This window comes from Lygodium microphyllum, chromosome 5, assembly GCF_053477565.2.
Source record: "Lygodium microphyllum isolate KBCC chromosome 5, Lygodium_microphyllum_v1.1.10, whole genome shotgun sequence".
Taxonomy (NCBI): Eukaryota; Viridiplantae; Streptophyta; class Polypodiopsida; order Schizaeales; family Lygodiaceae; genus Lygodium; species Lygodium microphyllum.
Window position 1 is genome coordinate 39974829 of NC_141139.1, and position 11418 is coordinate 39986246.

An 11418-nucleotide genomic window follows, 5' to 3' on the forward strand; every position below is an offset into this window, starting at 1 on the left:
CCTTCTTATGTACATATTTCAAGCTAAGTTGAGTAACACCTTAGTAGGATCGAGATTCATGCTCTATGATAGGGTGGTAGTTGTGTGAACACAAGCATTTGTAGTACATGGTGCAAGTGAAACTCACGAGTCACTACATGGTCTAGGGACAAAAATAGATGTAGCTAGTTTTTCAAGCAGCTCAACAAGATAAAGGTACTCTGGTATTACATTTTTCAATGACATTTGTATATGTGGTGGTATTACTTTTTGATTATAAGTCACTTGTGGATGAGGGAAGGAGAAATTTGAAAATTAACACAAAAGAAAAAGGCTTGTAGGTGATAAGTCTAGCAAGAGATGTTGAAGACTTTTAGAGCTAGCAATGCGGGCCGAGGGCTAGAAGTTGTACTTTAGGTGCAAAGCACCGATTTGGGTGCATAGAGCCGATGGTAAAAGCATTTAGTATTTACAAGTCTAATCTTTATGTGAAAAAACCTTGCATGACTATTGATTCATAGGTGTGTGAACCCATAATGTTCTCCTAATGATAGTAACTCCATGGCTTCTTTGTGATCAAAGGCAGAAATATCTTCTACATATGCTTCCTATTGGCCTTGGAGTGTAGAAGCTCATTCCAAGTGAGTAACACTTATACATGCAAAAGAAATGATCATGTTGATGCCATTTGCAGATCATCTTGAAACGTGGTATACTCTCTCAAGTGCCTCTTGTTGGATATAAGGAATGACAACAATAGCAAAAATGGAATTTGAAATGTTATGTAGTTACTCCAAAGCAACAATGCACCTTATTTTCGAAAGAGTAATGTTTATGTAGATTTTGATTATACAAATGGAAATGATGATAGGCAAGAGAATGTTTATGTATATTTTGACTATACAAATGGAAACGATGATAGGCAAGAGAATATGGGTAAGTTCAAAGCTTCACAAGAGACAAAGTAAGTATTTTATGAGCTAGATTGCTATTTTTGGATTATGCCAGCACAATTTTTGATGCATTTCTCCTGAGATAATGAATATTCCCATGTAGTGTTGCCACCGTACTTTTATTTAAGTGTGAGTTGATAAGGTTTGATGTGGCTATGAGATAAGTGTGTTACAATCTAAGGTTCATAGGTTGGGGCTAATAGACAAATGGTGATTTTGTGCTAGGTAGCACTGCATTAGGGAGCATGTATGCTAAGTGTGCTACGCTTGTAAAAGTGCAAGAAGTGTTCAAAAAAAGCTTATAGCACCACATATAGTCTCTTGGATTGTCCTAATTTCTCGATATTTGGACATGGACATCATGATAAAGCTTTGAAATGCCCAGGGCACATCCAAGATGAAGGTCTATCTCTAAAATTTAAATGCTCTTGTGTAGGTTTATACACTTACACGTGTCTAGGTCTATGAGTCAATGAACATAAACACACATTGTCTAAATTAGTTCTCAAAAGCGGGAAATGCAAGGGGAGAGAGATAGATAGATAGATAGATATGAGAGATAAGTCTTTGAATGAACAAATATAAACACACGTCTAAATTAATATTCAAGTAGCATGGGAAATGCAAGGAAAGATAGAGGAAGAGAAAGATAGATCTAGAAAAGTATGTTTATTGAACTTTCCTTTGTGTGTGTGTGTGTGCGTGTGTGCACATGGAGAAGTGAGCTGCCCATTCTTGCAAGTTGCGATGGTGGCGCTAAGGCCATTGAGCACGAAAAACCAAGATAGTGTGCAACATGAAAATTAAGTGCTCCTCTGCACTTCTCCAATCTTTGGAAGAAACTTGACAAAGATTCATCGATCACCTACCACCCAATGATAAGCTCCAATAACACCATCCCAAAGTTGACAACATCGAGTTCAAAGATCCCTTGCAACGGTGGGACAATTGCAACAGCAAGGTTAGTTTTCCCCAATATATTTTATTATGAGTCATGACGTATTCCGCATCTACAAAACATGAAATCTTGTGAGCTCTCATAGGGACATGGCTTTTTCTTTTGCCCCTCTTTAACCACCGGCCAATGCAAGGTCTCCAGTTTTCAAGCACAAAGTGATAGTAGATGCCTTGTGGTTGGATTGGTGGTACAATCCAACCTAGGTTTTTGAAGAGGTCAAAAAATTTGAATCAATGTCTACACTTAAATTGAGTGAAGGGGAGCCTCAAGAGGAAAAGGAGCTATCTTTCCAAAGGAGACTACTCATGTTGTGGGACTGATGAAGGCTTGTGCAAAGCAAAAGGATCTATTCATGGGCACAAGGCTACATGAGGACATTTGCAAACGGGGGTTTCTTGAAAGAAGCCCCTATGTTGCAAGCACTTTAATAACTATGTATGCTAAATGTGGTGCTCTTGCAAAATCACAATAAGTTCTTGACAAATATATTGTTCACAATGGATTCTCTTGGACTACACAAATTTTTGCAAGAAATGTACAAAATGGTCACAGGTGATGAAGCTCTAAAATGCTTTGATAATATGCGGCATTACCTGTCTCCATCTCAAAGCCAACATGGGCCTATAACTAGCATGATCGGCACACATAGGGGGAGTTGGGATCCATGTGTGTATTTATCCACAACCCACTACATGGGTGCCATAATATCATCTTGCATCATCATGATTCATAACAAATACTCCCTCTCTATATACGATAATCAACCCATACACTCCCTCTCTCAAAATCAAAAAACACAAATTAAAAGCTCTCTATCTCTCTTTCTCTCTCACAAACATATACAAACACACACACACTCCTCTCTTCTTCCTTTTTTTTCTTTTTTCGTAAAGTCTTCCCCTCTTTTCTCAAAACCAATCTCTCTCTCTCTCTCTCTCTCTCTCTCTCCCTGCCTAGTCATGCATTACTTCTAATGTGCTGGTGCTCTTCACACTGACTCAATATTCACCATGTTGGTTTCTCAAGATTGGAAATATGTCATCTTCGGATCATTTTCTGCTACCCTCTCTGTTATGTAGTCCTATGTGCAGTCTTCCTTAGCCAGTTCTTTAGGATAAAGCCTATGTGGACGACCTACCTCATCAACCTCCAACATGCCCCAACCTCCCAGCATGCCCCCACGTCCTGCATTGAGTAGTGTGCCCCCACATTGAGCATTGAATAGCTTCATTGATTCAACCAAGCAAGGTAAGATTTCAACAAAATTGGACTATATGCCTTCACTGATAAGCTTTTCTATTGCAATATAAATAGCAACTCCCTCTAAAAATTGGCTACCATGTTTCTATCATTTTGATTATAATGACAACTGTAGCACACCCAGGCTATATGCCAGCACTGTTTAATAATGCAAAGGCTTCTACTCCTATGAGAATATTATTTTGAGGGACTTGGAAAGGGATTTGTATGTGGCCAGTAAATTTGTGGACATGTACTACAAATGCTACTCCCTTGTTGCAGAAGCACAGCTGGTATTTGAAAATTTACTAGTTCCAAATGTGGTCACATGGAATGCCATGCTTGCTAGGTATGTAGAACATGGGCCTTGTGAAGAAGCATTGAGATGTCACAAAATGCTATCTGCAAACCATACATGCAGATGCTATTACATTTGTCATGTATTTGAAATCTTGAGGGACCGTGGGGGCATTAAGATAATAGGCTAGGAAATACATACCGAGATCAAGAACTCACGCTTAGGAAATGACCCTACAATAGGAAATGCATTGGTAGACATGTATGGGAGGTATGGTTCTGTTGCAAAAGGTCACATGTTTTCAACAACATGCAGATAGGAGATGTTGTATCACACGGACTGATCTGATGAAGGCATATTGTGAGAATCATGAGGATGACAAGGCTTTGCAATGTTTTGAGGAGATGCAAGAGCAAGATATGTTTGTGGATGATGTAACTTTTGTCCTTTGCCTGAAGTCATGGTGTTTCACATGCCTAGATAAAGGATGACGTGTGCATGGTGAAGTTTTTTAGAGTGGGTTTGACAAGGAGCTATTTACGAATAGTGTGATGGTTGGTATGTATGGCAGATGTGACTCTCTTGCAAAAGAAGGACAAGTATTTGATAAGCTGTCAGTTTGCAAATGCATTCTCTTGGAAGGCACCATGGCTAGATATGTTGACCATGGGCATGGTGAAGAGGCCATTGTCACGATTAGATATGCCTTGAAAGCATGTGTTGCCATAGGAGTAGCTGACAAGGGTTTAAAAACTCATAATGAGATTGTTAGACTGCGGATGTTGGAGGGCAAGATTGTGTTCAGAATTATCACTTTTTCAAGGACAAAGGTGCCTTGAATGGCAAAACCCTCAAGCTTTAGAATATTGTAAGAGATGTGATTTTGAAGCACACATGGTTTTATAGAAACATGATTCCTATGTAGAAAGATAGAGCCCCATAGGTGCAACTTTAGTTTAGATCATGTGTATTTCAAAACCTTAGCCTTATTGAAAACCTTAGGCGGTGCCCCATGCATCCCCCCCCAACTATTGCAGTGAACTATATTCCAACTTGCGGTGCATTGAGGGGCCAATCCCCTCACTGTAAAAGAGCTACAGTAGTGGGGCCATGGCATTCAGCTGGAGGGGTGCCTCCTTTTGTTTGTGATTATGAGGTATTCTATACCAATTTATGTGTAGGGATTCTCTTTGAGGAGTGGGGTTTAATCGTTGGACTACAACCCAAAACAAACGCAACATTCACGATAGCAGTTAGGGCAGTGTGTCCTTTATATGCTCTGGGCATGAGGGCGAGAGGGTATGTTCCTTGAGTATAGAGAGGCCCGGATAGTGCTTATAGCCAGTGTTGGGTCCGTTTTAGGTCCTGACACCAACCCATACTTACCAAGAGAACCTGCATTTGATATTTGAAAGTAGAAGAACTTTCCCAATGTGGCCCATAGTATGACTAAGAAAAAACTATGCTAATCCTTAGAGCAAATGCATTTTATTTTGTTGAGAAAATACAAACATACCTCACTTGGTTAGTTATAATCAAATTTATGATAATCTTTTACTATCATTGTCTCTTAGCCTAAGGAATAATAGTATACTTGCTAGAGGTCAATGTGATACAAATTTAGATCTGGATTGCTTGTAAAAATTATCTTGTATTGTAATTGTGTGTGTGTGTTTATTGTGCAATAGAAAGAACTACTTATGAGAGAGAGAGAGAGAGAGAGAGAGAGAGAGAGAGAGAGAGAGAGAGAGAGCTATTTACAAGTAAAGAGTAAACTATTTGTTACAATGCATGTCATAATCTAATGTAATACAAGTTATGTCAAACTTAGAGCACTCGCTTGAACATTTTTGTATTGCAAGAGAGAGGGAGAGAGAGAGAGAGAGAGAGTGTGTGTGTGTGTGTGTGTGTGTGTGTGTGGGTGTGTGTGTGTGTGTGTGTGTGTGCTATTTACAAGTAAAGAGTAAACTATTTGTTGCAATGCATGTCATACTCGAATGTAATACAAGTTATGTCAAACTTAGAGTACTCGCTTGAATATTTTTGTATTGCAAACGAGAGAGAGAGAGAGAGAGAGAGAGAGAGAGAGAGAGCATGTGTGTGTGTATGGTTGTGTGAAAGGGGAGAAAAAGAGAGAGAGATAGAGAGAATGAGCTACTTATATGTAAAGATATATATATATATATATATATGTATATATATATATATATATGTATATATATATATATATATATATATATATATATATGTATATATATATATATAGAGAGAGAGAGAGAGTGAGTGAGTGAGTGAGTGAAGGTGGTGGTGAAGATAGTGATATTGGTGGTGGCGGTGGAGCTAATAGTGGTGGTGGTGGAAGTGGAGGTGGGTATATCTAAGGGTGGAATAAGTGAACTATGTGAAACAAGGATAGAGAGGTTGCCAAAAAAAGCTCACTCAAAAGCTCATTCAAAACACTCGCTTCTTATCTTTTCCTATATCTTTGGATGTGAAGCTTTTTTCTATGTTTTCAAGGACAAATGAAATAAGTTGGAACCTAAATCAATTAAATGTATCTTTATTGGTTACTGAGAAGGATCACTCATGAATATATGAAAGTATCGCATGGTTTTAATTTTTTAATACTATTTGTATATATTTTTTACATACAAAAGTGTCATATAAATGAACTATTTACAATTTGAATAAAAAAGATTATATTTTTATTTTAAAAAATCACAAATAAGAATATTTATAAATAGATATTTAATGCAAATGATATATACATATAGTGAACCCCTCGAGTTTAGTTATGGGAATGTAGGTGAAATGGGCTATCGCTTATAGGATCCACAAGCCAGGAAGTTTATCCTAGCCATGATATCACTTTTCCATGACAAGAAGATGCATAAGTAGCCTGAGCAGGTAGTTGAGATATGCAAGGTGATATTTCAAGATGAACCTTTTATTACCATACAACTAGCTAGACAGCTTGCAAGTGATGTTCTAGTGATCCATGATCATGATGTTGGATAGGATGTACAAGCCCCATGACCTTAGACAATCTACTAGATAAAGACATCATTCTAATTGGTTTGAGCCTCCATGGACTATGTTATGGTGATAGATTCTAGTGAGCCCCTTACTCATGGCAAGGCAATGCGCAGAGGTGATAGTCACTCTTGGGAGAGGGCCATGTAGTCAAAGTATGACTCATAGCATAAAAACCATATATGGGATCTGATTCGTTTTCCCAATGGGAAACATGCATTGCGATGTAAGTGGTGTACAAGTTGAAGAGTACCTCTAGACACCCAAGCGAGTATATAAGGCCAGATTGTTTGCTAAGGGTTTTAAGCAAAAGCATGGTATTGACTTTGATGAGGTCTTTTCTTCCGTAGTGAAGATGACTACCCTATGCTTAGTGTTGACCTTGGTTACTCAATTAAATTTAGATCTCTATCAGATGGATGTTAAGATGACTTTCTTACATGGGAACTTTCATGGTGAGATTTATATGTAGTAGTCTAAGGGCTTTCACGACAAGGGAAAGAAATACCTAGTGTGCAAGTTGAGAAAAAGTTTTTATGGTTTTAAATAGATACCTAGGGGATGGTATCACAAACTAGGGAAAAATGTTGTTAAGAGACAAATGTCAATTTCGACATACACGTCTCTCATTACAATAAATTAACACAAGTTTTGATCAATGCTAATGAAACCAATTAAAAATTGGCCTCTAGCAATAGATATTGAATTGTATTATGCACACATTAAATGTCACATCTACAATTGATATAGATAATAGAGATATAAAATACACCGTATGGATTATATTGTTGAAAGTCAAGCTCAACACATGTATAGGACTCACTTTTGAGCAAGTTTCTTACAAAGCAAGTGCTAGACAACTCGTCAATAGAGTAGAGTGCTGCTACAATGGCAACCTCATTGCTTGCAAGTTTAGGAGTTAACCTAGGTTTTAAGAGCCAATCAAGAATCCTCATCGTGGCTAAGCAGCTAGACAAGTACCAACTAAATGATTATCCATATATTTTCGTAAAGTAGTTCAAGAAAGTTTGCAAGCCAATGGCCTCTTTGATCTTACTCTGTACTCACAAGATTTCGGTCTATGCTTAGGAGACAAGGGTAGAAGCTATTGTGAGCAAATTGATTTCAACCTCAAGAGTCTCTTCATTAAGAGATTCTTCGAGCCTGGGTACTTCGACCACTTGCCAACAAAGTGTCAGGACTCGAGGTCCCAACCTTGCATCAAACTATAGTAGGTTTAGTCATACTTGCAACTGTACGGACAGCCTTACCTAGTGAATAGGCCAAAAACTTTTTCGAGAGGAGAGCCCCATTGGCTCTCCCGGCACCTAATGACACCAAACCAACCATTTCTAGAATGGAGATAAAACCCCCCATGCATATCTAGACCACTTGGACCCTACGTAACCCGTTCACCAAGTGACACTCTAATCCACTATGTGGAGGAGCCGAAGGACAAATAGCCTTATGTGCACCCCTATGTATTGTATGACAAAGAGGGCAATGAAATCCTTATGGATTAGCAACCTGTACCGATGATAGTGTTAGGTAGAGGTAGAGGCAAAGGCTTTGGAGGGCAAACCCAAGAACCAATCTTGTATTGGACTTGTGGACACCTAGGACATATCTCCTCACGCTGCCCCAAACAAGAGCAAGCTAATCAGAGAAAGGTCGACCTTAGATGCCCAGAGTGTGGAATCACTCACCTATTTGTTGAATGCCCTAGACAAAGACTACCCTCTAGTGCTGCAAATGAGCCATCTATACTACTGGGGATGTTTGGAGTTGAGACATTTAACAGAGACAGCACACCCATCCCATTGCATGTCATGACCCACATGCTGACAAAGCAGGCTAGCATATCATTGACATGGGCCAACAACTTAGATGCAACCTCAAATGGAAAGAAAAACCATAGGGGAAGGAGAAAGAAACCTGACACTAAGGTCACGCTAAAAATTGAGAGTGCCACGACACTATTTACGAGAAAAAAGGTGACGAATGTAAAAGCAGAAATGTCGGCTCCAAAGATGGTCAGGAAGGGGAGTGCAAAGGCCGAGGAGTATCCCAACCCGAAGCGCCAACTTGAAGCCATTGAAAAGGTCAAAGAGCGGGTAAAAGAAGCCAAGGAGCACCTAAAGGATGCTGAGTCCATATTGGAAGATGAGATCGATGATCTCTCAAGTGTAAGCACACTAGTCTCGCCTCCATGACCAAAGTCAAGAGACACAGCTATACTACAAGAAATGCCACTTAAACAGAGCTTACAAGCTATGGGTTAGCAAACCAGTCAAGGCCATTGGCTAAGAAACACAGAGTTAGGAGAGAGGCAAACAGTCAACAACCTCCTCACCACGCTAGTGACCACCACCCTGGTGACTCTAAGCCTAGGAGATCTACTTGGGCAACATCCAATGCTATGACAAGAACTAAAGCAGTGGGTTGAAGGACCAATGGAGCAAGGGGTAGCTGATCTACACGATCATGGTGTGGTAACTCAGATACCCAGCCTGACACTACACTTAGTGCCAATGTCCTTACACGTGAATGCTTTTTGGGAAGGCATCAAAAGGCATGTAGTCTTACTCAGTCCTAGCTCTAGGAGACATCACAAGAAAGGGAATTGTGGATACAGGAGCAGGAGTTAGTATGTTGAGCCATGCAATACTCCAAGTTTGGGGTAACCCACCTATTGAGAATGCTAGGTTCAATGTCACCCTAGCCAATGGAATGAAAGTGTAGCCATTTGGAGTATTAAATAACTAGCCATTGAAGATCATAGGGATCCAATTCTCTGTTGACTTTATAGTCATGAAGGGAGTGGACTATGATGTTCTATTAGGCCGGCCCTGGATGCGCAATGCATGGGTCATAGAAGACTAGGGTAATGGTCTAATCTTCTTAGGCAATCGAAGGGAGGCAATAAAAGTGGAGATGGATACATGGAAGACCACACCAATCGACCTAGATGCCATCTTCACCATGCTGAAGGATGATGCACGAATTAGAAAGTCTTATGGGCCATGACCAAATATATCCCCTATTCTGAGGATGAGTGAGATTGGATGCACGTGCTCACCACAATAGATCTATCATTCTTAGAGAGTAAGAGCAAGTTGCTAAGACAACCAATAAGCCTAGAGATGCACCTCAGGTGCTAGTTTGCATGATGGCCAAAATCTCACATAGACAACCCAACCCTATCAATAATATACGAGTAGCTACCATTACGACGATTAAAGATGAGGATGAGGAAGCCATAGCTCCGGCTTACCTGTGTATGACCATTACAGCCTAGCAGACACATGCCATTGATGTATTGATCGATGAGGGTGCTCACTTTAATATATTGACTCACAATCATTGGACTCAAATCGACAAACCATAGTTACAGTTCACTAATGCCAGTCAGCCCATTTGGGGGCCGATCATATGCACTTTTGGGAAAATGCAAGGTTGCAGTCTCTATTGAATCTAAAAGCTTGTCCATGGTCTTTTGTGTGTTTTCAAACACAAGAGATGCAGACATGGAATCGCTGTTAAGATGAACCTTTAATAAGTAGAATCACTGTAATGTCGACTACCAGTCAAAGCGTATTCACTTGGCCAATGATAATGTACGAATCGTCACAGCCTTCAGCACGGGCTACGCAACTCCATCATAGTCCACCAAGCCACTAGTAGAGAAACCCACCAAAGAAAGTTGAAACCCACCATCAAGCCTAAGGAGGGGGTTCATGATTCATCACACTCTACCAAACCTTAGCACCACAAAAAAACGGACCACACAGCTAAAACCCTTGAACATTAGTTCAAATGGGTACCAAAACATCCACGACCACCGCTTGGAAGTACCCTGGTTGAGAAGAGAAGAAGAGAGGAGAAGATGGAGAGCTTCTCCTCCCCGGTCCCTTACCCTCACACACTCACTCCCTCACACTCTCACACTCCCTCTCTCAAGCACAAGCTCAAGCAATCAAGAACAAGAAGAAGAAGAATAAGAGGAGAGCCACTTTTGGTCACAACCCTAAATCCCTTTTGGGCAGTCATCCCCTTATCCCCTTTTTTACATGGCCGGCCATGGCCTAGGCCCTTTTTCCCATTGTCCTTCTATCTTCCTAGCTTCCTTTCCACCACCCATCTACATTTACAAATTGCACGGGTGAGAGCCCAATGCTCCTTGAATTAAACCATGATGCGCTTGCGGTCTTTTACAAAAGTATTGACTTGTGCTTTTCCTTGCACGCCTTTCTCCCTTATTTAGGACTTTTCTCCTTGTGCGTCTTTGTCTTCTGTTTCACTTTGCCTTGGCCTTTGTCTTCTGCTTTAGCTTTTCTAGATTTTCCACCTTCGTTCGTTTGAAGGTTAACATTACCCCCCTCCTAGACGAGTGCCAGTCCCATGGCACTCACCGTCGTAGGTAGTAGGCTTTAGCATGCACCGAAGACGTGGGTGGCAAGGATGTCTGTGGTTGCCATGGAGGAGTGTTGGTAGTGGTGGGAAGGAAGGCCATCAGGGACACGTTAGTGGTTTAGGTGGCTGGTGGTAGGGCTATTGGTGTTGGTGGTAGGGTTGTTCTTTGTGGGGATTGCATGGATGGAGTACAAGTAGCAATTTGTTGGGGATTCTGCACATGACGATTCTTCGTGGGCTTGCAGGATGATAAAGGATAGGAATTCATAGTTGAGTGTCGATGAAGAGCGAACAACACCTTTGTTGGAGTCTTCAATACCTGCAATTGAAAACCTCTCATAGGTGGTCTCTCCCTAGGGGTAGTGCTAGTCTTCTCTAGCGTGCACAAGACAGAGTTTAATTAGTTTGGGAGACAGGTCGAACTCTAAGCAAGCTGAGAGTATTGTCCTGCACAACTTGAGGACCCAAATTGTGTATATATTTTGGTACAGATATTATGTGAGTGCTCGTGCATACTTAGATAATACGTAGTTAAAAGACCACGG